The 25,026-nt window shown below is 45.4% G+C and overlaps 1 pseudogene; it reads left to right on the top strand.

Annotated features, from left to right (window-relative positions):
- LOC135543983 (large neutral amino acids transporter small subunit 4-like) overlaps nucleotides 1–25,026 on the top strand; it is a 57,325-nt pseudogene that overhangs the window by 14,971 nt on the left and 17,328 nt on the right.

Genomic DNA, 25,026 nt, shown 5'->3' with positions numbered 1-25,026 from the left:
AAGCAGTGTGGCCTGGTTGGTGCTGTGTTAAGAAGCAGTGTGGCTTGGTTGGTGCTGTGTTAAGAAGCAGTGTGGCTTGGTTGGTGCTGTGTTAAGAAGCAGTGTGGCTTGGTTGGTGCTGTGTTAAGAAGCAGTGTGGCTTGGTTGGTGCTGTGTTAAGAAGCAGTGTGGCTTGGTTGGTGCTGTGTTAAGAAGCAGTGAGGCTTGGTTGGTGCTGTGTTAAGAAGCAGTGAGGCTTGGTTGGTGCTGTGTTGAGAAGCAGTGTGGCTTGGTTGGTGCTGTGTTAAGAAGCAGTGCGGCTTGGTTGGTGCTGTGTTAAGAAGCAGTGCGGCTTGGTTGGTGCTGTGTTAAGAAGCAGTGCGGCTTGGTTGGGTTGTGTTAAGAAGCAGTGCGGCTTGGTTGGGTTGTGTTAAGAAGCAGTGCGGCTTGGTTGGGTTGTGTATCGGAGGACACATGACTTTCAGCCTTCGTCTCTCCCGAACCTGTACGAGTTGTAGCGATGAGACAAAATAGTGCTACTAACAATTGGATACCACGAAATTGGGGAGAAAAAGTTATAAAATTATAATTTGAACAAGGACTTTCTGTTCCTTGTTAGAAACGAATGGAGCTATCGTCAGACCAGCTGGAATACTGTGTTCCTTACAGGACATTCTGTCCCCACCCAGGGGGGGGGAGAGACCTTGGGCTTGTAGTAGATTGTCTGCCACCTGTTAAACAATGTGAGAATGCTTGTGAACTATATTACAATTGTATCTGAGAGGAGGAGGGGCATTTATGACGAAATGTGAGGTATATAAACCAATGTACATGGTATTATGACCAGAGCTCTCGAGAATAAACGCTATTGATTCGTTTTGAGACTGATCTTTGTCTATTTTGTGCAAATAAGAGCCTTATAAATTCCAAGAAACGGACAAAGGGTTTTGCTTTGTTATAATTTAATTGGTTAACAAACATATAGGAATTAAATTCCTCTAACACTCTCTCATAGCTCTCTCCTCCAATCTCCCCTGCAACTCCTTCACTGTCTCAGCTTCACTCTCTTCACTCCACTCCAAGTTCACCCCGACTGGCTCTTGTTCCATCCTCGGTCTTGTGTGCCCCCCAAGTTTTTTTGGGGGCTGCCTCTCCTGACCACGCTGCTTGGTCCTTTGGTGGTGGGTAGTTCTGTCACGGCGCCATAAGAAGAGGATCAATGTGCAGCTTGGTGAGCGTACATATTCTCGTCATTTATCGAAAACGTAGCCAACAAAACGACCGTGTTAGAGCCAATTTGGACATATTTGCGTAAAAGACTGAACATATGGAGCTCCATGTATTTGTGTAAATATATTAAATATTAATGTAAATGATGAAATATTAGGTACGTACCATTATGATTTATATTTACCTGATTTGAGATATATTCATTTGTTGTTTGTGTAACTCAGTTTTTGTCCCCCCCTCTTGCCTATTCATTGTATTGTGGTAAGTGTGTTAGGATAAAGGCAGGAAGTTGGGCCTTCGGGAGGGGGAGTCCTTGCTAGATGCGGGAGCGGTATAGTTTTTTGACCATACATCCATCCATACATACATACATACAAACATGAATCTTGCAGGACCTTCAGTTTGGCATTATATGCTGCTATGTCCGTTTCCAGTGCCATTTTTTCCATCCTAACATTCAGTTGAGCTTTCTGTTGTTCCAGTTGAGCTTTCTGTTGTTCCAGTTGAGCTTTCTCCAGTTCCAATGCATGCTTGTCCTGTAATGATGCTTGGCGAGCTAGTAGAGCTGCTCGTTCTGCTTCAGCTTTTAGGCGTGCAGAGGACACTGAGGAAGCAGTCTTAGAACACTTTGTTTTACTTGATGTTTTTGACACATTGGAAATGCTGTCATGTGGTTCAATGAGCGTTTGTGGCTCAATTTCAGTTTTTTTCCATATTTCCACCTCTTTCAGGAAATGTTCATAAGTTCTCATTCTTGGTTGATAATAGTTAATGCTCTCCTGTTCGTGTTCCTCCTCTGTGACCAGCTCTAACTTGCATCCGCCTGCAAAAGACACAGCTCTTAAGGATCTTCCTTGCTAAAGAGTTGGCACAGGGTATCCAATATCGCTGGCGAAGTCTAGAAAGCATGTGACCTCTCCCAGAGTGGCCAACCTGCTCATGGATATGGAGTAAGATCAGTCTAGAGATGTAGGAGTCTTTTGGAAGTATCATAGGATTCTTTAGTTCCGTAGGCATAGCAGCTTTGCTTAACCTTCCTCCTACTCTCAGAATGCCATTGTCAACAATTGGATCAAGCTTACAGATTGAGCCACTTCTCTTGGCACATTGTTTTCCTTTCACAACTAGTGCAATTTCTTGTTTAAAGTGCTGTCGTTGTTCAAATCGGATGATGACCTTTTCTGCTTCATCTAGGTCATCCACAGACAGACTTTCTTTTCCAAACGTCAGTTTGAACTTGTCAATTTGTTCCTTCAGTGAGTTTGTCAGACCCTGATCTGGATCAGTTTGAGAGAGAATTTTCCTTTTCTGGCTTAACTGTAGAAGACGTTTCTTCAGTTTCAGCATCCAGGCAACTGCTTTCTTCAAGCTGTTCCATGTTGAATAGTACTCAATCAGTTTGCTGGTTGGACTCTTTTCTTCCACACTTGTACTGTTTACGATTACGTCTTCCCTCACCTCTGGATCATCCGGAGGGATGGAGTTAAGCTCCTCGGGGACTTTCGGCCATTGAGTTTCTGGTTTCTCCAGGAATTCTGGTCCATTGCGCCATCTCTTTGAGTTCAGGAACATTTCAACATGTAATCCTCTTGAGGCATCATCGGCTGGGTTGTGTTTGGAGTTCAAATACCTCCACTGTTTTGCTTTCGATAGGTCACGGATCATAGCAACCCTATTAGCCACAAAGGTATGGAATCTTTTGGTATCATTGCGGATGTATTTTAGCACAGACTGGCTGTCAGTCCAAAAGTTGACTCCTCAAGTTCAATCTGGAGCTCCAACCTTAACATCCTGTCCACTCGCTGCCAATGTTGCTGCAGCAAGTTCCAGTCTGGGGATTGTCATCTGCTTGAGTGGAGTCACCCTTGATTTCCCCAGTATGAATGCAATGTGAACCTTTTCCGTACCGTTTGTGAACCTGAGGTAGCTTGCCGTGCCATAACCTTGTTCACTTGCATCACCGAAGTGATGCAGCTGTGCCGTCATGACTTGACCAAAGTTCTCAGGCTTCATACACCTGTCTATCTGGAATCTGGAGAGCTGGTCCAGCTCTGAGAGCCATCTCTGCCATGAAATAGAGTGTTCTTCAGGGATGACTTCGTCCCATCCACACTTTAGCTTGCAGAGCACTTGAAGAATTTGCTTTGCCTTTAATACAAATGGGGCGAGGAAACCTAATGGATCATAAATAGAGCTGACAGTTGAGAGAATACCTCTTCTTGTAAGGGGTCTGTTCTTGACAGTGACTCTGAAGGTAAACGCATCACTTTCAATATTCCATCGGATTCCAAGTGCTCTTTCAACAGGCAGCTTTTCTCTGTCCAGGTCCAATTCCTTTATCTGCTTGGCTATGTGTTCATCAGGGATAGAAGCCAGCACAGTGCGGCTGTTGCTGACCCACTTGGTCAATTTGAACCCACCCTGAGAGCACACAACCCTGAGGTTTTTGTGAGGGCTATGGCTTGTTCTTCTGTGGCCACTGACTTGAGGCAGTCATCACCATAGAAGTTGGACTTGACTGTTTGGATCACCTCTTCATTGTACCTCTCACAGTTGTCTTCTGCAGTCTTTTGCAGTGCAAAGTTTGCACAACTTGGAGAGGATATAGCACCGAAAAGATGAACCTTCATTCTGTACTCCTCCAATCTTTTGTTAGTATCACCGTCCGGCCACCATAGGAATCGCAGGAAGTCTAAGTAATCTTCATGGACACGTACTTGATGGAACATTCCTTCGATGTCTGCCATCATGGCAATGTGCTCTTGCCGAAATCTTAGCAAGACTCCTATAAGCGTGTTTGCCAGGTCAGGGCCTTGAAGGAGTTCACTGTTAAGAGATGTACCTTTATAGGATGATGAACAGTCAAACACTACTCGTATCGTTCCTTTGCGCTTATGGTGAACGCCGTGGTGTGGTATGTACCATACCTTGCCTTTCTCTCTGAGGAGCTGTTCTTGTGGTACCTTCTCGGCGTAACCTTTTGTTATCATCTCTTCCATGAAGCCTTTGTACTCTGCAGCGTAACCTTTGTCCTTCTTGAACTTCCTGATAATATTTAGAGCCCGCTGCTTTGCCATGTCTCGATTGTTTGGCAGGACTACATCTTTTGCGAAAGGGCAACGGTAAGTAGTAGTGATGGTCTTTGAGGGTTATGGAGCTTGATACGATCTCCATAAACCTACGATCCTCAGCTGACATCTCACTTTTCTCTTCATACCCTCTCTCAGGGAAGTCATGGTTGTACTGATTTACAAGAAGAACCCCCAGGTCGGCCATTGAGATACGATTGGCCATCACCGTAGGATGCCCAGATTCTTCTGCCATGGTACAATTGTTAAGAGGACCGTTCATCACCCATACTAAAAGCGGGAGGAGACTGTCAGCAGTGCTCTTGTTTCACTGGAAGCTGGTGAAGATACCGGGGCCGGTACAGATTGTGCACTTGCGATTGTGCCAGTTCAAGTAGAGATTGGCAATGTGGAAGGTGACACATTTCTTGCATTACCAAAGGTCTACACCCAAAATACGATCCCAGTGACAAGAGAAAATATTCCCACTCAGAAAGATCTCAAAAGGTGGCCATACCTGAAAGAGGTTCAGTTGAAGGAAATTGACGCCGACGTCGAACTCCTGATTGGCGTAAATGCTCCAAAGGCAATGGAACCCTGGAAAATCATAAATAGTCAAGGCAACGGACCGTATGCAGTGAAAACCCTCTTTGGATGGGTGATGAACGGTCCTCTTAACAATTGTACCATGGCAGAAGAATCTGGGCATCCTACGGTGATGGCCAATCGTATCTCAATGGCCGACCTGGGGGTTCTTCTTGTAAATCAGTACAACCATGACTTCCCTGAGAGAGGGTATGAAGAGAAAAGTGAGATGTCAGCTGAGGATCGTAGGTTTATGGAGATCGTATCAAGCTCCATAACCCTCAAAGACCATCACTACTACTTACCGTTGCCCTTTCGCAAAAAAGATGTAGTCCTGCCAAACAATCGAGACATGGCAAAGCAGCGGGCTCTAAATATTATCAGGAAGTTCAAGAAGGACAAAGGTTACGCTGCAGAGTACAAAGGCTTCATGGAAGAGATGATAACAAAAGGTTACGCCGAGAAGGTACCACAAGAACAGCTCCTCAGAGAGAAAGGCAAGGTATGGTATATACCACACCACGGCGTTCACCATAAGCGCAAAGGAACGATACGAGTAGTGTTTGACTGTTCATCATCCTATAAAGGTACATCTCTTAACAGTGAACTCCTTCAAGGCCCTGACCTGGCAAACACGCTTATAGGAGTCTTGCTAAGATTTCGGCAAGAGCACATTGCCATGATGGCAGACATCGAAGGAATGTTCCATCAAGTACGTGTCCATGAAGATTACTTAGACTTCCTGCGATTCCTATGGTGGCCGGACGGTGATACTAACAAAAGATTGGAGGAGTACAGAATGAAGGTTCATCTTTTCGGTGCTATATCCTCTCCAAGTTGTGCAAACTTTGCACTGCAAAAGACTGCAGAAGACAACTGTGAGAGGTACAATGAAGAGGTGATCCAAACAGTCAAGTCCAACTTCTATGGTGATGACTGCCTCAAGTCAGTGGCCACAGAAGAACAAGCCATAGCCCTCACAAAAAACCTCAGGGTTGTGTGCTCTCAGGGTGGGTTCAAATTGACCAAGTGGGTCAGCAACAGCCGCACTGTGCTGGCTTCTATCCCTGATGAACACATAGCCAAGCAGATAAAGGAATTGGACCTGGACAGAGAAAAGCTGCCTGTTGAAAGAGCACTTGGAATCCGATGGAACATTGAAAGTGATGCGTTTACCTTCAGAGTCACTGTCAAGAACAGACCCCTTACAAGAAGAGGTATTCTCTCAACTGTCAGCTCTATTTATGATCCATTAGGTTTCCTCGCCCCATTTGTATTAAAGGCAAAGCAAATTCTTCAAGTGCTCTGCAAGCTAAAGTGTGGATGGGACGAAGTCATCCCTGAAGAACACTCTATTTCATGGCAGAGATGGCTCTCAGAGCTGGACCAGCTCTCCAGATTCCAGATAGACAGGTGTATGAAGCCTGAGAACTTTGGTCAAGTCATGACGGCACAGCTGCATCACTTCGGTGATGCAAGTGAACAAGGTTATGGCACGGCAAGCTACCTCAGGTTCACAAACGGTACGGAAAAGGTTCACATTGCATTCATACTGGGGAAATCAAGGGTGACTCCACTCAAGCAGATGACAATCCCCAGACTGGAACTTGCTGCAGCAACATTGGCAGCAGCGAGTGGACAGGATGTTAAGGTTGGAGCTCCAGATTGAACTTGAGGAGTCAACTTTTTGGACTGACAGCCAGTCTGTGCTAAAATACATCCGCAATGATACCAAAAGATTCCATACCTTTGTGGCTAATAGGGTTGCTATGATCCGTGACCTATCGAAAGCAAAACAGTGGAGGTATTTGAACTCCAAACACAACCCAGCCGATGATGCCTCAAGAGGATTACATGTTGAAATGTTCCTGAACTCAAAGAGATGGCGCAATGGACCAGAATTCCTGGAGAAACCAGAAACTCAATGGCCGAAAGTCCCCGAGGAGCTTAACTCCATCCCTCCGGATGATCCAGAGGTGAGGGAAGACGTAATCGTAAACAGTACAAGTGTGGAAGAAAAGAGTCCAACCAGCAAACTGATTGAGTACTATTCAACATGGAACAGCTTGAAGAAAGCAGTTGCCTGGATGCTGAAACTGAAGAAACGTCTTCTACAGTTAAGCCAGAAAAGGAAAATTCTCTCTCAAACTGATCCAGATCAGGGTCTGACAAACTCACTGAAGGAACAAATTGACAAGTTCAAACTGACGTTTGGAAAAGAAAGTCTGTCTGTGGATGACCTAGATGAAGCAGAAAAGGTCATCATCCGATTTGAACAACGACAGCACTTTAAACAAGAAATTGCACTAGTTGTGAAAGGAAAACAATGTGCCAAGAGAAGTGGCTCAATCTGTAAGCTTGATCCAATTGTTGACAATGGCATTCTGAGAGTAGGAGGAAGGTTAAGCAAAGCTGCTATGCCTACGGAACTAAAGAATCCTATGATCCTTCCAAAAGACTCCTACATCTCTAGACTGATCTTACTCCATATCCATGAGCAGGTTGGCCACTCTGGGAGAGGTCACATGCTTTCTAGACTTCGCCAGCGATATTGGATACCCTGTGCCAACTCTTTAGCAAGGAAGATCCTTAAGAGCTGTGTCTTTTGCAGGCGGATGCAAGCTAGAGCTGGAGAACAGAAGATGGCCGACCTTCCAGAAGATCGGGTGTCACCTGTTTTCCCGCCTTTCACCCATGTGGGCATAGATTACTTCGGCCCCATAGAGGTGAAGCGAGGCCGCGTTCATGTGAAGCGGTATGGTGTGATCTTTACTTGCCTTGTGAGTCGAGCTGTCCATCTAGAAGTTGCTAGTTATCTGGATACTGATTCCTGCATCAATGCCCTGCGCAGGTTCATCTGTCGAAGGGGCCCAGTAACAAGTATCAGAACAGACAATGGCACCAACTTTGTTGGAACACACAGAGAGCTAGAAGAAGCTATGAAAGAGCTGGATCACAGCAAGATTCAAAATGAATTACTGAAGGAAGGAGTGACATGGTCATTCAACCCTCCCTCTGGAGCCCACCATGGGAGAGGTTGATCCGACTGGTGAAAAAGATCCTCTATTCAGTCCTTAAAGAGCAAGTACTGGATGATGAGGCTTTGCAGACCGCCTTGTGTGAAGTTGAGGCGATTATGAACGACAGACCAATCACTACTGTAACAAATGACCCTAATGATTTAGAACCCCTGACTCCGAACCATCTGCTTCATCTGAAAGCTAAGCCAGTCCTGCCACCAGGACTATTCCAGAGAAGCGACCTATACACACGAAGGAGATGGAAGCAAGTACAACATATCACTGACCTCTTCTGGAAGAGATGGATCAGGGAGTATCTTCCACTTATGCAGGAGCGGAACAAGTGGAACAAAACTAAGAGAAACTTCAGTCCTGGTGACCTCGTGGTCATCGTCGATGACACCGCCCCAAGGAACTCCTGGCTAATGGGGCGTGTGGTGGAGGCCTTGCCAGGGGCCAAAGGTCTTGTCCGGAATGTCACGGTTAAGACTAAGACCAATATCTTACAGAGACCTATCAATAAACTCTGTCTGCTCCTTGAGGCGACTGAGTGAAACACACACACACACACACACAGTGCTCCATCTTAGAATCACGTGCACCTCTGATTCTTGATGTCGTACTCTTACATTCTTTGATGTCATACATTTTTGGACGTCAAACTCTTGACATTTTTGGAAGTTGAACACCTTTACACTTCAACTCAGACTGAGATCTATGGACTATTTTTCTACATGGCACCTTGTATATTTGTATATAGCTATGAACTGTAATAGTGCTCTGGTATAGAATGTTTTGTGTATTGGCTCTATGTCTGAATATGAAGTAATTGTTGTGCATTCAGGCAGTCAACAATTAGGGGCCGGTATGTTAGAGCCAATTTGGACATATTTGCGTAAAAGACTGAACATATGGAGCTCCATGTATATTTGTGTAAATATATTAAATATTAATGTAAATGATGAAATATTAGGTACGTACCATTATGATTTATATTTACCTGATTTGAGATATATTCATTTGTTGTTTGTGTAACTCAGTTTTTGTCCCCCCCTCTTGCCTATTCATTGTATTGTGGTAAGTGTGTTAGGATAAAGGCAGGAAGTTGGGCCTTCGGGAGGGGGAGTCCTTGCTAGATGCGGGAGCGGTATAGTTTTTTGACCATACATCCATACATCCATCCATACATACATACATACAAACAGACAGGTCATAATATGTATTTTCCATATCAAGTATTCTCTGCTTTAAGTTGATTGGAGAATAATTTATTTGTTAGATATAAGAAGAATAAACATTTTTGTTGCACCATATCCCTGGATGTCATCGAATGTTTGGCCGTTTGGCAAACCTTGAGTGTGGACTGTATGCGTACCAAACAACCCCGCTTCAGGCTTGGGCAGTGGCTATGGTAAAGGCGAAAGGAAGCCACTACAGACCGTGAAGCTGAACTTCGGCTATAATGCTTCTAACAAAGTCAACTAACTACACTGAAAGGAGGGGAAAAGGGCTACCTAAGTATGGTCCCCAATCAGAGACAACGATAGACAGCTGTCCTTGATTGAGAACCATACCCAGCCAAAACATAGAAATAAAGAAACATAGAAAACAGAACATAGAATACCCACCCAAATCACACCCTGACCAAACCAAAATAGAGACATAAAAGGCTCTCTCAGGTCAGGGCGTGACTCTCTGTCTCTCTCTGTCTCTCTCTGTCTCTCTCTGTCTCTGTCTCTGTCTCTGTTTCTCTCTGTCTCTCTCTGTATGTCTATGTCTCTCTCTGTATGTCTCTGTATGTCTCTCTCTGTATGTCTCTCTCTGTCTCTGTCTCTGTCTCTCTCTCTCTCTGTCTCTCTCTCTCTGTCTCTTTCAATTCAATTGACTTAATTGACATGGCAAGTTCATTATTACTTACATTGTAAAAGTATACATATCGAAAAATATATATTTATATATAAATAAATGGTGTGACCAACAGCAATAATAATAGTGGACATGGGATAAACATTAACAACAACTACAACAACAATATTAATGAGAACAACACTACATTAAAGCAATGGTAGTGGACCAGTGTCAACATGACTGAGAGACACATGACCTGGTAGTAGACCAGTCTCTTCCTGACTGAGAAGACACATGACCTGGTAGTAGACCAGTCTCATCCTGACTGAGAAGACACATGACCTGGTAGTAGACCAGTGTCAACATGACTGAGAAGACACATGACCTGGTAGTAGACCAGTCTCATCCTGACTGAGAAGACACATGACCTGGTATGAAACACAAAACAAGATGGGAAATATTATCGACATTACTTTGCACTTTTCACTGGCTGTCCCTCAGGTTGTGGCAGGAGGACACATATTTGGCTGCCAAAACTGTACATATTGGCTTTTCACCCAATAAATATTTGATTTTTTTCTTCATCTTTTATCATTTCAAATTCTTTGTATTGAATTATAATTTTCGGGAAAAAATATTCTCTTTGGTCGGAGTATTTGTCACAGTGTAATAAGAAATGCAGCTCTGTCTCTACCTCTCCCCTGGAGCAGAGTGAGCACAGCCTGTCCTCTCTGGGCAGACAGGTTGGTCTGTGACGACAGGTATCTATTGCCAGACTGTCCTCACTGAGTCTGTACCTCGTCAATGTTTTCCTCAGTTTTCTATCAGTCACAGTGGTCAGATAGTCTGCCACCATGTACTGTCTGTTTAGAGACAAATAGCATTGAAGTTTACTTAGATTTTTTGTGGTGTCTTTCCAGTAGGTGATATATTCTTCTTTTTGTTTTGTGATGATTTGGTTGGGCCAGATTTTCTGAGTGATGTCCTGAGTCTCTATGGGGTTGGTTTGGGTTGGTGAACTGAGCCTCAGAACCAGCTGGCTGAGTGCTGTCCTGAGGCTCTATGGGGTTGGTTTGGGTTGGTGAACTGAGCCTCAGAACCAGCTGGCTGAGTTCTGTCCTGAGGCTCTATGGGGTTGGTTTGGGTTGGTGAACTGAGCCTCAGAACCAGCTGGCTGAGTGCTGTCCTGAGGCGCTATGGGGTTGGTTTGGGTTGGTGAACTGAGCCTCAGAACCAGCTGGCTGAGTGCTGTCCTGAGGCTCTATGGGGTTGGTTTGGGTTGGTGAACTGAGCCTCAGAACCAGCTGGCTGAGTGCTGTCCTGAGGCTCTATGGGGTTGGTTTGGGTTAGTGAACTGAGCCTCAGAACCAGCTGGCTGAGTTCTGTCCTGAGGCTCTATGGGGTTGGTTTGGGTTGGTGAACTGAGCCTCAGAACCAGCTGGCTGAGTGCTGTCCTGAGGCGCTATGGGGTTGGTTTGGGTTGGTGAACTGAGCCTCAGAACCAGCTGGCTGAGTGCTGTCCTGAGGCTCTATGGGGTTGGTTTGGGTTGGTGAACTGAGCCTCAGAACCAGCTGGCTGAGTTCTGTCCTGAGGCTCTATGGGGTTGGTTTGGGTTGGTGAACTGAGCCTCAGAACCAGCTGGCTGTCCTGAGGCTCTATGGGGTTGGTTTGGGTTGGTGAACTGAGCCTCAGAACCAGCTGGCTGAGTTCTGTCCTGAGGCTCTATGGGGTTGGTTTGGGTTGGTGAACTGAGCCTCAGAACCAGCTGGCTGTCCTGAGGCTCTATGGGGTTGGTTTGGGTTGGTGAACTGAGCCTCAGAACCAGCTGGCTGTCCTGAGGCTCTATGGGGTTGGTTTGGGTTGGTGAACTGAGCCTCAAAACCAGCTGGTTGAGTGCTGTCCTGGGGCTCTATGGGGTTGGTTTGGGTTGGTAAACTGAGCCTCAGAACCAGCTGGCTGAGTGCTGTCCTGAGTCTCTATGGGGTTGGTTTGGGTTGGTAAACTGAGCCTCAGAACCAGCTGGCTGAGTACGTTCCTGAGTCTCTATGGGGTTGGTTTGGGTTGGTGAACTGAGCCTCAGAACCAGCTGACTGAGGGGACTCTTCTCTTGTTTCATCTCTTGACATTGTAGAGCTGTGTGATGGCATGTTTTGGGGTCAATTGTTTTTAGATGGTTGTAAAATGTGATGGCTCTTCTATCTGAATGAGTAGGGTTTTGGCCCCATTCTGCTCTACATGCCTTATTTGGAGTTGTTCTTTGTACTTGCAATAAAGTCTTGCAAAACTCTGCATGCAGTATTTCAATTGGATGTTTGTCCCATTTGGTGAATTCATTGTTAGAGATTGGACCTCATACTTCACTGCCCTATAGAGCAATTGGTTCTATAACTGATTGAACAATTTTGAGCCAGATTCTAATTGGAATTTCTATTTTGATGTTCCTTTTAATGGCATAGAATGCTCTTCTTGCTTTGTCTCTCAACTCATTCACAGCCATGTGAAAGCTACCTCTTTTGGTCATATTTAGTCCTAAATATGTGTAGTTTTTGGTGTGTTCTAATAGAACTGTGTCCAAATAGAATTTATATTTGTCATCATGATTTCCTGGCTGGAAGGGATCAACTCCCATGGGAACAGGTGGAGGCAGCTAGGAGAGCAGAGGCAGCCAGAGAGAGGAACCAGCGATATGAGGGAGCACTGCTGGCAAGGAAGCCCGAGAGGCAGCCCCAAAAATGTATTGGGGGGAGGGCACACAGGGAGTATGGCGAAGCCAGGTAGGAGACCTGCGCCAACTTCCTGTGCTTACCGGAGAGCGACAGAGACCGGGCAGGCACCGTGTTATGCTGTGGAGCGCATGGTGTCCCCGGTGCGGGTGCATAGCCCGGTGCGGTACATTCCAGCTCATCGTATCGGCCGGGCTAGAGTGGGCATCGAGCCAGGTGCCTTGAAGCCAGCTCTATGCATCTGGTCTCCAGTGCGTCTCCTTGGGCCGGCGTCACCAGCCTTACGCATGGTGTCCCCGGTTCGCCTGCATACCCCAGTGCGGGCTATTCCACCTCGCCGCCCTGGCCTGGCTACCGGGAGCATTCAACCAGGTAAGGTTGGGCAGGCTTGGTGCTCAAGAGCTCCAGTGTGCCTGCACGGTCCGGTCTATCCAGTGCCACCTCCACGCACCAGCCCTCCGGTGGCAACCCCCGCACCAGGCTGTCTCTCCGTCTTCTGCCTACAGGGTCTTCCGCCTGTCCAGATCTGCTATATCCTCCCATCTGTCCAGAGCTGCTAGAGCCTCCCATCTGTCCAGAGCTGCTAGAGCCTCCCATCTGTCCTGAGCTGCTAGAGCCTCCCATCTGTCCTGAGCTGCTAGAGCCTCCCATCTGTCCAGAGCTGCTAGAGCCTCCCGTCTGTCCAGAGCTGCTAGAGCCTCCCGTCTGTCCAGAGCTGCTAGAGCCTCCCGTCTGTCCTGAGCAGCTAGAGCCTCCCATCTGTCCAGAGCTGCTAGAGCCTCCCATCTGTCCTGAGCTGCTAGAGCCTCCCATCTGTCCTGAGCTGCTAGAGCCTCCCATCTGTCCAGAGCTGCTAGAGCCTCCCGTCTGTCCTGAGCTGCTAGAGCCTCCCGTCTGTCCTGAGCTGCTAGAGCCTCCCGTCTGTCCTGAGCTGCTAGAGCCTCCCGTCTGTCCTGAGCTGCTAGAGCCTCCCGTCTGTCCTGAGCTGCTAGAGCCTCCCGTCTGTCCAGAGCTGCTAGAGCCTCCCGTCTGTCCTGAGCTGCTAGAGCCTCCCGTCTGTCCTGAGCTGCTAGAGCCTCCCGTCTGTCCTGAGCTGCTAGAGCCTCCCGTCTGTCCTGAGCTGCTAGAGCCTCCCGTCTGTCCTGAGCTGCTAGAGCCTCCCGTCTGTCCTGAGCTGCTAGAGCCTCCCGTCTGTCCTGAGCTGCTAGAGCCTCCCGTCTGTCCTGAGCTGCTAGAGCCTCCCGTCTGTCCAGTGCTGCTAGAGCCTCCCGTCTGTCCAGAGCTGCTAGAGCCTCCCGTCTGTCCAGAGCTGCTAGAGCCTCCCGTCTGTCCAGAGCTGCTAGAGCCGCAAGTCTGTCCTGAGCCGTCAGTCAGCCATGACCTGCCAGAGCCGTCAGTCAGCCATGACCTGCCAGAGCCGTCAGTCAGCCATGACCTGCCAGAGCCGTCAGTCAGTCAGGACCTCCCAGAGCCGCCAGCCAGCCAGGAGTTGCCAGAGCCGCCAGCCAGGATCCGCCAGAGCCATCAGTCAGCCAGGCAATGCCAGAATCGCCCTTCACTCCGGAGCTGCTGGAGTCTCCCGTCTGTCCGGCGCTGCTGGATTCCCCCGTCCATTCGGGACCCATGTCTAGGGTTCCCAGTCCAAGGTCGGTGGCGAGGGTCGCCGCTTTAAAGAGGCCACGGAGGCGGGTGAAGAGGCGCACCAGAACTTTGGTGAAGTGGGGTCCACGTCCTGCGCCAGAACTGCCTCCGCGGACAGACGCCCACCCAGACCCTCCCCTATAGGTTCAGGTTTTGCGGCCGGTGTCCGCACCTTGAAGGGGGGTAATGTCACATTCTGACCTATATTTTCCTTTGTTTTGTCTTTATTTAGTATGGTCAGGGCGTGAGTTGGGGTGGGCAGTCTATGTTTTGTGTTTCTATGTTTGGTTTCTGTTTCGGCCTAGTATGGTTCTCAATCAGAGGCAGGTGTCGTTAGTTGTCTCTGATTGAGAATCATACTTAGGTAGCCTGGGTTTCACTTTTGGTTTGTGGGTGTTTGTTTCCATGTCTGTGTTTGTCGCCACACGGTACTTTTTCTGTTTGTTCACGATTATTGCTTTTGTATTGTAGTGCTCAGTTTGTCTTTAAAATAAACATCATGAACACTTACCACGCCGCATCTTGGTTCAGATGAAGAGGAGGAAATCTGCCGTTACAGACAGAACCTGTGAAGACGATCGAGGTGCTGCTGTAACCCCTCTTTAGTGGGAGACAGCAGCACCAGGTCATCTGCGTACAGCAGACACTTGATTTCAGTGTTGTGTAGGGTGGGTGATACCAGGTGCTGCCGATTCTTCTAATGTTTTTGCCAATTCATTAATGTAGATGTTAAATAGTGTTGGACTTATTGGGCAGCCCTGTTTCACTCCCCGTCCCCGAGAGAAGAAGTCTGTTTGCTTGTTGCCAATTTTAACTGCACATTTGTTTTTAGTGTACATTGATTTAATAAAATCACGTTTTCCCTCCAATACCACTTTCTATTAGTTTATAAAAAAGACCTTCGTGCCAAATTGAATCAAATGCTTTCTTGAAATCTACAAATCACGAGTAGATTTTGCCTTTGTTTTGGTTTACTTGTTTATCAATTAGAGTTTGGAGGTTGAAAATGTGGTCTGTTGTACGATAACTTTTTAGAAATTCAATCTGGCTTCTGCTCAGGACGTTGTGTCAAGGAAATGATGTAGTCTGCTATTTATAATACTGCAGAGAATTTTCCCCAAGTTGCTGTTAATGCAAATTCCTCTGTAATTATTTGGGTCAAATTTGTCTCCATTTTTATAGATTGGTGTGATCAATCCCTGGTTCAAAATATCAGGGAAAATACCTGCAGTGAGGATAATGTTGAAGAGTTTGAGTATAGCCAATTTGAATTTGTGGTCTGTATATTTGATCATTTCATTTAAAATACCATCAGCACCACAGGCCTTTTTGGGTTGTAGAGTGCATCGTTTCTCCAATAATTCTTCTTCTGTATTGGGGTATCTGTCACACCCTGACACCCGGACTGTATTGGGGTATCTGTCACACCCTGACACCCGGACTGTATTGGTGTATCCACAGGATTCTGATAGTCTTTGACTGCTGATTCAAGGATTTGTAATTTTTCTTGTATATCTTTTTGTTCTGGGCTCTTTGTTATATTGCCGAAGAGGTTTGCAAAGTGATTTATCCACGTATTTGTTTGTTTAATGTATTCCAATTCTCCCAGAAGTGGTTTGATTCTATGGATTCCTCAATTCCATCCAGCTGATTTCTGATGTGCTGTTCCTTTTTTGTTCTCAGGGTGTGTTTGTATTGGTTCAGTGTTTCCCCATATTAAAGGTGTATATTTGTGTTGTCTGGTTCTCTGTGTTTTTGATTACATATCTTTTTCAATTACTTTCTTAGATTTTTGCAATCATTATCAAACCATTTTTCATTATCTGTTATTTCTGGTTTGCTCTTATGCTTCTTTAGATTAGCCAAGGAGGCTAATTTGTCAAATATAAAGTTTATGTTCCAAATGGCCAAATTTACACCTTCGTTGCTGAAGGAGAATGTTAAGGCTAAAAAGTTGTCCAGGAAAGATTGTATTTTTTGGCTACTAATTGCTTTTTGATAGGCCTGTTTTGTACCATGTAATTTATTGGGCCGTGATGCTTCAAGGTTGGGTTGGGCTGACTGTGTTAGTGGGCTGACTGTGAAGGCTCTGAGAGAGGTGTTAGTGGGCTGACTGTGAAGGCTCTGAGAGAGGTGTTAGTGGGCTGACTGTGAAGGCTCTGAGAGAGGTGTTAGTGGGCTGACTGTGAAGGCTCAGAGAGGTGTTAGTGGGCTGACTGTGAAGGCTCTGAGAGAGGTGTTAGTGGGCTGACTGTGAAGGCTCTGAGAGAGGTGTTAGTGGGCTGACTGAAGGCTCTGAGAGAGGTGTTAGTGGGCTGACTGTGAAGGCTCTGAGAGAGGTGTTAGTGGGCTGACTGTGAAGGCTCTTAGAGAGGTGTTAGTGGGCTGACTGTGAAGGCTCTGAGAGAGGTGTTAGTGGTCAGGGCGTGACAGTTGTTGATCCCATCCTCAGTTTTAACTGTTTTAAAGTCACCATTGGCCTCATGGTGAAATCCCGTGTGATTTCCTTCCTCCCTGGCAACTGAGTTAGGAAGGAAGCCTGTATCTTTGTAGTGACTGGATGTATTGATACACCATCCAAAGTGTAATGAATGACTTCACCATGTTCAAAGGGATGTTCAATGTCTGCTTTTTATTTTACCCATCTACCAATAGGTGCCCTTCTTTGCAAGGCATTGGAAAACCTCCCTGGTGTTTGTGGTTGAATCTGTGTTTGAAATTCACTGCTTGACTGAGGGACCTTACAATTATCTGTATGTGTGGGGTACAGAGATGAGGTAGTCATTCAGAAATCATGATAAACATGATTATTGAACACAGAGTGACTCCATGCAACTTATTATGTGACTTGTTAAGCAAATGTTTACTCCTGAACTTATTTAGATTTGCCATAACAAAGGGTTTGAATACATATTAACTCAAGACATTTCAGCTTTACATTTTTTAAATTAATTTGTAATTAAAACAAATAAAAACATAATTCCACCTTGACATTATGGGGTATTGTGTGTAGAGAGGCCAGTGACACAACATCTCAATGTAATCCATGTTAAATTCATTATGGGGTCTTTAATCCATGTTAAATTCATTATGGGGTATTTAATCCATGTTATATTCATTATGGGGTATTTAATCCATGTTATATTCATTATGGGGTATTTAATCCATGTTAAATTCATTATGGGGTATTTAATCCATGTTAAATTCATTATGGGGTATTTAATCCATGTTAAATTCATTATGGTGTATTTAATCCATGTTAAATTCATTATGGGGTATTTAATCCATGTTAAATTCATTATGGGGTATTTAATCCATGTTAAATTCATTATGGGGTATTTAATCCATGTTATATTCATTATGGGGTATTTAATCCATGTTATATTCATTATGGGGTATTTAATCCATGTTAAATTCATCATGGGGTATTTAATCCATGTTAAATTCATCATGGGGTATTTAATCCATGTTAAATTCATCATGGGGTATTTAATCCATGTTAAATTCATTATGGGGTATTTAATCCTTGTTAAATTCATTATGGGGTATTTAATCCATGTTAAATTCATTATGGGGTATTTAATCCATGTTATATTCATTATGGGGTATTTAATCCATGTTATATTCATTATGGGGTATTTAATCCATGTTAAATTCATCATGGGGTATTTAATCCATGTTAAATTCATCATGGGGTATTTAATCCATGTTAAATTCATCATGGGGTATTTAATCCATGTTAAATTCATCATGGGGTATTTAATCCTTGTTAAATTCATTATGGGGTATTTAATCCATGTTAAATTCATTATGGGGTATTTAATCCATGTTAAATTCATTATGGGGTATTTAATCCATGTTAAATTCATTATGGGGTATTTAATCCATGTTAAATTCATTAAGGGTATTTAATCCATGTTAAATTCATTATGGGGTATTTAATCCATGTTAAATTCATTATGGGGTATTTAATCCATGTTAAATTCATTATGGGGTATTTAATCCATGTTAAATTCATTATGGGGTATTTAATCCATGTTAAATTCATTATGGGGTATTTAATCCATGTTAAATTCAGGCTGTAACACAACAACATGTCAAGGGGTATGAATACTTTCTGAAGGCCACTGTAATTTAGCTACAGTAGCCAACTAGCTTTTGGTGGAATAATTCATAATTGTTTGTGCTGCACTGGTTAGCTGGTTAGCAGCATCCCTTTAGTTTCTGTTAAGTATAGTGGGATGTCAAATGGATTGTCTCATCAAAAAATGTCCACATTATTTACAGATTTATGTATTAGCGTTGACTAATTCAGACTGCCCTTACAAAACAAGTATTGACTAATTCAGACTGCCCTTACAAAACAATATTGACTAATTCAGACTGCCCTTACAAAACAATATTGACTAATTCAGACTGCCCGTACACAACAATATTGACTAATTCACACTGCCCGTACACAACAATATTGACTAATTCAGACTGCCCTTACAAAACAATATTGACTAATTCAGACTGCCCGTACACAACAATATTGACTAATTCAGACTGCCCGTACAAACCAATATTGACTAATTCAGACTGCCCGTACAAAACAATATTGACTAATTCAGACTGCCCTTACAAAACAATATTGGAAAATATTTTACTCAACTGCAGTTACTGCATGTTTATTTTTGAAAGGGTGTTTTAGGCATAAACAACAGAGTCCTAGAGATCTATCTAGAGATCTGTCAACGCTGTGTTACATCACTAGAGGTCTGTCAACGCTGTGTTACATTACTAGAGATCTGTCAACGCTGTGTTACATCACTAGAGATCTGTCAACGCTGTGTTGCATTACTAGAGATCTGTCAACTCTGTGTTACATCACTAGAGGTCTGTCAACGCTGTGTTACATCACTAGAGATCTGTCAACTCTGTGTTACTTCACTAGAGGTCTGTCAACGCTGTGTTACATTACTAGAGAACTGTCAACGCTGTGTTACATCACTAGAGATCTGTCAACGCTGTGTTGCATTACTAGAGATCTGTCAACTCTGTGTTACATCACTAGAGGTCTGTCAACGCTGTGTTACATCACTAGAGATCTGTCAACGCTGTGTTACATCACTAGAGATCTGTCAACGCTGTGTTACATCACTAGAGATCTGTCAACGCTGTGTTACATCACTAGAGATCTGTCAACTCTGTGTTACATCACTAGAGGTCTGTCAACGCTGTGTTACATTACTAGAGAACTGTCAACGCTGTGTTACATCACTAGAGATCTGTCAACGCTGTGTTGCATTACTAGAGATCTGTCAACTCTGTGTTACATCACTAGAGGTCTGTCAACGCTGTGTTACATCACTAGAGATCTGTCAACGCTGTGTTACATCACTAGAGATCTGTCAACGCTGTGTTACATCACTAGAGATCTGTCAACACTGTGTTACATCACTAGAGATCTGTCAACGCTGTGTTACATTACTAGAGATCTGTCAACGCTGTGTTACATCACTAGAGGTCTGTCAAAGCTGTGTTACATCACTAGAGATCTGTCAACGCTGTGTTACATCACTAGAGATCTGTCAACGCTGTGTTACATTACTAGAGATCTGTCAACTCTGTGTTACATTACTAGAGATCTGTCAACACTGTGTCACTAGAGATCCACCGCCTCTTGCTCCTCCTATCGTCTTTCACAGCACCAAGAATATAGTCCCAGTATTTGTTTAAAAAACAAAATATGGACTCTTTTTCCTTGCGTTTCTTTCGGACCCTCAGAGAGACCAGTTTAGACAGGAGTCTTTCACAACCCAAAAGACTGGAAAAATAAAGTTATTCGTTTAAATTGACTCTCTCTCTCTGTCTCTCTCTCTCTGTCTCTCTCTCTCTCTCTCTGTCTCTGTCTCTCTCTGTCTCTCTCTCTCTGTCTCTCTCTCTCTCTCTCTCTCTCTCTCTCTCTCTCTGTCTCTCTCTCTCTCTCTCTGTCTCTCTCTCTCTCTCTGTCTCTCTCTCTCTCTCTCTGTCTCTCTCTCTGTCTCTCTCTCTGTCTCTCTCTCTCTCTCTCTCTCTCTCTGTCTCTCTGTCTCTCTGTCTCTCTGTCTCTCTGTCTCTCTCTCTGTCTCTCTCTCTCTGTCTCTCTCTCTCTCTGTCTCTCTCTCTCTCTGTCTCTCTCTCTCTGTCTCTCTCACTGAATTCTCCTAATGTGGTATACAAAGTGTTACATTCTCAGCCTGTACATTTGTAGTCCTAAAAATGTATCAAAAAGTTGATTTGTGATCCCTGGTTGGTAGATGTAATAGTAACGCCTCAAAGAAACTTGACTTTGCATCTGAATAACGATAGCCATCAGTTTCATTCTTGTCTCTCTCTCTCTGTCTCTGTCTCTCTCTCTCTCTGTCTCTCTCTCTCTCCAGCTCCCTAACATGTTTGGTAATCTGCGTTCTACATTCATTGCTCTGATGATCGGCTCCTATGCCTCCTCTGCTGTCACCTTCCCTGGAGTCAAGGTAACACACACAGGCACGTTTACACACACGCACCAAAAGTATCTGAAACATCTTTAAGAAACTGTAATGTAGTTGATCATCTTTGTTGTTGTGTCCTAGGTGATCTATGACCTTGGTGTGACCTTCATCACCATCATGGTTGTCTGGGCAGCGTGTTCTGGCCTCGTCTTCTTCAACTGCTTCTTCAACTGGCCCCTGGAACCCTTCCCTGGCCCCGAGGACATGGACTACAGGTGCACACCGCACACATCTAGTTTCCACCAGGTTAAAGGTCATAGGTCAAAGATCAGGAATGTTTAACTGTACGGACAACCAGCTGTGTTACTGTGTTACATGAACCCCTCTCTGTTACATGAACCCCTCTCTGTTACATGAACCCCTCTCTGTTACATGAACCCCTCTCTGTTACATGAACCCCTCTCTGTTACATGAACCCCTCTCTGTTACATGAACCCCTCTCTGTTACTGTGTTACATGAACCCCTCTCTGTTACTGTGTTACATGAACCCCTCTCTGTTACTGTGTTACATGAACCCCTCTCTGTTACATGAACCCCTCTCTGTTACATGAACCCCTCTCTGTTACTGTGTTACATGAACCCCTCTCTGTTACATGAACCCCTCTCTGTTACTGTGTTACATGAACCCCTCTCTGTTACATGAACCCCTCTCTGTCACATGAACCCCTCTCTGTTACATGAACCCCTCTCTGTTACATGACCCCCCCTCTGTTACTGTGTTACATGAACCCCTCTCTGTTACATGAACCCCTCTCTGTTACTGTGTTACATGAACCCCTCTCTGTTACATGAACCCCTCTCTGTTACTGTGTTACATGAACCCCTCTCTGTTACATGAACCCCTCTCTGTTACTGTGTTACATGAACCCCTCTCTGTTACATGACCCCCCCTCTGTTACTGTGTTACATGAACCCCTCTCTGTTACATGAACCCCTCTGTTACTGTGTTACATGAACCCCTCTCTGTTACATGAACCCCTCTCTGTTACTGTGTTACATGAACCCCTCCCTCTCTCTCTCTCACCACCTCCCCTTCATCCTTTCTCCCTCCCCTCTCCCTGTCCCCCTCTTCCTCCCTAGTGTGAAGGTAAAGTTCAGTTGGCTGGGTTTTGACCATAAGATCACAGGGAAGCAGTTCTACCATCAGGTGACCACGGTGGGGAAGCGTCTGAGTGTGGGCAACAGTCTGAAGCAGAGAGAGCTGGCCACTAAGGAAGGACACAAACTCTGTCTCTCAACCATGGACCTGGAGGTCAGCAGAAAACCCAAGGAGGAATGTAAGGACCCAACGTTCAGACAACCTTCACTGAAGATTCATACAACATTACACAATGTTCTGACAACTCGACAAACTTCAACCAACTTCCTGTCAACATAACGCAACACAGATTACTTGCAATATAACACAGTATACATACAGCACATTAAACAAAGAAAATATGCTCACCCCAATTATCACCTGTGTAACTATTGACATAAGCTCAGAACCACTTGTGTTTCAAACATGGTCCTGTTTAATCGATGGACAGGTCATTGCCTCTGTCGAAATAACATTAAAGTTAGAAGGCGACGCAAAAATAAAACACATTTCCAATAGGCCTATATAAAAAATAAAAAAAAGTGGAATTAAAATGTATTTAATTGTCTTTATTTTTTACCCAAAATACTTTGTACTGTCAAACTGGAAGACAAATTCCAACATTTGAAGATAACAAAAAGTATAAATATACATATATAGTCATTGCTTAAGTATTCAGCCCCTTGGTTGAGGAAAGCCTAAATTAGTTCCGGTGTTTTTATTTGTGCTCTCATTACATACAGGCCCACCATTTACACAGATGACTTCAGCCATGTGAAAAACCTTCCATAGCTACATATGGCTTTTGGAATCACCTCTCTCTCCCCCCTCTCTCTCTCTCTCATTCCGAACCCTTTCTCTCTTGCAGCCCAGTCGTTCATGCAGAGCATCAGCAGCCCTCTCTTCATCCTCTCTCTGGTCACCATGTCCATCACTCAGCTCCGTCTCATCTTCTACATGGGAGCCATGAACAACATCCTGGAGGCATGGAGACCTAACACTGGTGGGTACTGCTGAGGATGAACAACATCCTGGAGACCTTAACACTGGTGGGTACTGCTGCTAGGGCTGGGTGAGCCATGAACAACATCCTGGAGACCTCAACACTGGTGGGTACTGCTGCTAGGGCTGGGTGAGCCATGAACAACATCCTGGAGACCTCAACACTGGTGGGTACTGCTGCTAGGGCTGGGTGAGCCATGAACAACATCCTGGAGACCTCAACACTGGTGGGTACTGCTGCTAGGGCTGGGTGAGCCATGAACAACATCCTGGAGACCTCAACACTGGTGGGTACTGCTGCTAGGGCTGGGTGAGCCATGAACAACATCCTGGAGACCTCAACACTGGTGGGTACTGCTGCTAGGGCTGGGTGAGCCATGAACAACATCCTGGAGACCTCAACACTGGTGGTACTGCTGCTAGGGCTGGGTGAGCCATGAACAACATCCAGGAGACCTCAACACTGGTGGGTAGGGCTGGGTGAGCCATGAACAACATCCTGGAGACCTCAACACTGGTGGGTACTGCTGCTAGGGCTGGGTGAGCCATGAACAACATCCTGGAGACCTCAACACTGGTGGGTACTGCTGCTAGGGCTGGGTGAGCCATGAACAACATCCTGGAGACCTCAACACTGGTGGGTACTGCTGCTAGGGCTGGGTGAGCCATGAACAACATCCTGGAGACCTCAACACTGGTGGGTACTGCTGCTAGGGCTGGGTGAGCCATGAACAACATCCTGGAGACCTCAACACTGGTGGGTACTGCTGCTAGGGCTGGGTGAGCCATGAACAACATCCTGGAGACCTCAACACTGGTGGGTACTGCTGCTAGGGCTGGGTGAGCCATGAACAACATCCTGGAGACCTCAACACTGGTGGGTACTGCTGCTAGGGCTGGGTGAGCCATGAACAACATCCTGGAGACCTCAACACTGGTGGGTACTGCTGCTAGGGCTGGGTGAGCCATGAACAACATCCTGGAGACCTCAACACTGGTGGGTACTGCTGCTAGGGCTGGGTGAGCCATGAACAACATCCTGGAGACCTCAACACTGGTGGGTACTGCTGCTAGGGCTGGGTGAGCCATGAACAACATCCTGGAGACCTCAACACTGGTGGGTACTGCTGCTAGGGCTGGGTGAGCCATGAACAACATCCTGGAGACCTCAACACTGGTGGGTACTGCTGCTAGGGCTGGGTGAGCCATGAACAACATCCTGGAGACCTCAACACTGGTGGGTACTGCTGCTAGGGCTGGGTGAGCCATGAACAACATCCTGGAGACCTCAACACTGGTGGGTACTGCTGCTAGGGCTGGGTGAGCCATGAACAACATCCTGTGGTGGGATGTCAGGGCTGGAGTCAACATCCTACCTCAAATTGCTTAACTACACAAACCTCAACATGGGTAATAGGGCTGGGTTTTCCTCAACAGTTCAACAACAATTAAATTCCATCTCAAATTCCAAATCTCAGTCAATTCAAAACCACAATTCCTAATGTAATATTAGGGCTGAGCCATGAACAATCACATAATTACTGCTGCTAGGGCTTGAGCCATGAACAACATCTGGAGACCAATTCCCTGAATGTTAGTTACTTACTGCTGCAGGGCTTCATTTCAACATCCAAGCCAACTACTGCCAGGGCTCACGGCCAGAATGCCACACTGGTTACTGCTAGGGCTTTAACTGGAACTCAAATATCTAAAACACCATTTGCTACACATTTTATGAACAACATTTCAAAATATTCAAACAAAACAACACTTTATGTAGCATTTACACATAGGGCAATGAACAACATTGCTTAAATATATATTTTATTAAATAAGATTCATAATAACAATGGGTACTGCTGCTAGGGCTGGGTGAGCCATGAACAACATCCTGGAGACCTCAAACTGTGGGGTCAGGGCTGGGTGAGCCATGAACAACATCCTGGAGACCTAGCAGCAAGCTGATGTGTGCTAGGGCTTGAGCCATGAACAACATCCGGAGACCTGGGTACTGTGCAGGGCTTAGCCATGATATACATGATCCAAAAACACCAAGACTGGTGGGTACTGCTGAGGGCTGGGTGAGCCATGAACAACATCCGCCCAACACTGGTTACTGCCCTTCAGGTGACTGAAAAGATTTGGCATGGGTGCCTAGGGCAGATCCTCAAACACTGGTGGGTTCTACAGCTGCACCATCCTGGAGATCATCCTGGGACTGCTGCTACTGGTGGGTGAGCCATCATCCCCACTGGTATGGCAAGCCATGAACAACATCCGGCCCTCACTGGTGGGTACTCTGAGGGCCGTAATGCGCTGAACAACAGAGGGTACT

The sequence above is a fragment of the Oncorhynchus masou genome, chromosome 8, assembly GCF_036934945.1.
Source record: "Oncorhynchus masou masou isolate Uvic2021 chromosome 8, UVic_Omas_1.1, whole genome shotgun sequence".
Classification (NCBI taxonomy): Eukaryota; Metazoa; Chordata; class Actinopteri; order Salmoniformes; family Salmonidae; genus Oncorhynchus; species Oncorhynchus masou.
This window is presented reverse-complemented; position numbering and strand designations above follow the sequence as displayed.